Source organism: Zalophus californianus, chromosome 10, assembly GCF_009762305.2.
Source record: "Zalophus californianus isolate mZalCal1 chromosome 10, mZalCal1.pri.v2, whole genome shotgun sequence".
Lineage (NCBI taxonomy): Eukaryota > Metazoa > Chordata > Mammalia > Carnivora > Otariidae > Zalophus > Zalophus californianus.
Genome location: NC_045604.1, coordinates 53,740,097 through 53,743,001, shown reverse-complemented (window position 1 = coordinate 53,743,001; position 2,905 = coordinate 53,740,097).

Here is a 2,905-nt window from a genome sequence, read left to right as displayed (position 1 = left end):
GAGAGTAAGGTTTAGGATGTAATTACTACTAAGGAAAGGGGACATAACACTCAAAGATATCATCCCAGGTTTAGAAATGAGGCAAGAATTCCTGAGGGAAAGAACAGTGCATAGTAGAATGGTATTTGAATTGGTTTTTTGAACCATGAGGAGGAGCTCTGAGGACTTCTAGTGAATGTCTTTTCAAAAGCAGAGATAGAGTTTGGCAGGTTGACTATCCCCTGGACATAGTTCTGATGGCTGAAAGTGAAGGCAGATAGGACACCAGAATACTTGCCCCATCCTTCCCTCATCAGGGAAGGAGCTGATCAGAGCAAGGAAAAGAAGAGGTCCTGGTGGCTCAGGTGGTTAAGTGTCCAACCCTGGATTCTGGCTCACGTCATGATTTCAGGGTCATGAGATCAAGCCCCACAATGGGCTCCGAGCTCAGTGGGGAGTCAGCTTGAGATTCTTTCCTTCTGCCCTTTCCCCCGACTCTCCCAACCCCAGCTCGTTCACTCTCTTTCCCTAAAAATAAATAAATCTTTAAAAAAAAAAAAAAACAACGAAAGGAAGAGGGGATAAATAAAAACTCTAGAAAAAGCAAATAAATGAAGGTTGTTTTTATTTGCTTGATAAAGTAATTGAAAGTGTATTTTTGGTATGAAGCTGGTTTTCTGTCCTAATTGTATCTGCCCAAATTTTAAAATATCTTGTAATAAAATAAAAATATATATGATGGCTAAAAAAAAAAAAAAAACAAACTCTAGGCCTTTAACCAGTGGTGAATTCTGAAATCTTCTTTTATTTGTTTCTATGTAAATATCAATATTATTATTATTAGCTTTATTATTAATATCAATATTAATACTTCCTGAGAGCCAGAAAAGCACTAACTACAAAATTATGACTTAAAATAAGGGACCTGCCCAATATGCTTAAAAACAAATTACGATTTGGATCAAGATTAGAATTCTTTATGCCGTCCCCTAAATAGAAAGTTACTAAGTAACAATTGGAACTGCTTTTGAAAGAATCGTCAAGAAGGCTGAGGGAAGATGTTTGTCTAAGAAAAAAAATTCCACACAGTGTAAGAGAAGGCTCTACATCTTGACTCACAGCAATCAGTACCTAGACATTTAGTATGAACATTCACAGTTAGCACTATGAACATAAGATTCCAAAACAGTCACTTAACAAGAGAGGAAAGCAGAATCCAAAAATGGGATATCACTCGCCCAAGGTCACTTAGCTAGTTAGTGACTGAATCAAATTAGATTTTCAATCTCTTGACTTCTCATTCAGTTCTCTTTCCACAAAACTTTGTTGTGCCTGGAGAAGGTTTAATTATCTTTCTGGAGGAATGACTTAAAGGGGACACGCATATTTTCATAGGTGGAAGTGGGGGAGGGGAGTGAAGCTGGTGCATGACAAAAAAATCTCTGCGTGGCCAAAAGAAGCCAGCATGGGAAGAGCAAACTATGTGTACCCAAAGGCAGTGGGCATCTGTGAAGAAGGACCATGACAACAAAGACAGACAACCCACAGAACAACTATGCTGAGGCCAGGAATGTACAGGTTCAGGAGAAATATAGTTAGAAATTCCAAACTTTAAAAAGTAAACATATATTTTCTTAAATATTATCTATAGTCATAAACATTTACTTATTAGATATCACCCATTGAGTAGCTTCAACTTTGAAGACCATAGTCAACAACAAATAAACACACACACACACATTTAAATCCTCTGAGTTGTCAAGACAAATATCACAGAATATCTTGCTCAGCACAATACATGTAAAGCATTTAGCCCAATGCCTGGTCCACAGCAGACCCTCCATTAATGTTTACCTATGATTATGATCATGATCATGATTATGATTCTGTGCGCGCCTTGGCAACCACTCAGAGCTTGGTTACTCTTGCCTTATGTACAATTCCTCTTATTTAGCTTCTTTTCGTGATGCATCTTTGTTTACCTTCTTTCCATAACAAATTAAAATAGAGGGGCAAGAATATAGTTGGAGATAAATGAACACTTAAGAGGAGTTGGAAAACCGTGTTAAATAGAAAAAAAACCAAATGCAATTGAGACCATTTAGTGTGGGGCAAACTGCCTTCCGCCTTTCTGGAGATCCTGGAGCTATCACTGTACTGCAGCACAGTACAATCACTGTGATGACACAGAATCATCCAGAAAGATTCTATGTTACTTTATGCACTCTATTTAAACTGGGAGGAAACCATTTGCTGCCATTAAAAAAATTTATCAAAAATTTGAGAACTTACAAATCATCTGGATATTTGTCCACAGTGCCATAAGCCTGATGCATCAAGAGGGATATTTAAACTAAAAATAAAGGGATCTTTTTCCTTATTGGTACTGCTGATTATTGGTCATTCTAGTCTCTTATTAGTATTAGATCATATGCAATTTTATGGTGTTTCTAGACAGATATTATTTTTCATATAATAACTTCTCAGTGTCTTGGCCTAAAGTTGCATTCAAGAATAGAATTGTTTCATTTTTTTAAGCTAGCAATATGGTATACATGTACAAGAAATAGGGCTGAGTGTGTATTTCAGCATAAGAGGGAGAATGCATATGCGTTGCTTTGCCTAGCAGTGGCAAAGAATGTGTTTTCTTCCCAGACTATTTAAATTCTTACTGACTTTTACCCTGAGATGTCCAGTTTCACTGCTCTCCCATGCCATAAAGATAACCCTCACAATAAATTATCTCACTCTCCCAGGTTAGAAAAACCTCTCTGTTTTCCTGAAATTACTGTTTAGATTTTCACAGCATCACATCCCCAAGATGATTCTTTGAAGGGAAGTTTCTATTAAGAACATTGGAGGCTGGGAAAGCAAGCAAAGTGGTAAAGAAAAAAAAAAAAAGCCCAGAGCACAGAGTATTCCTTAG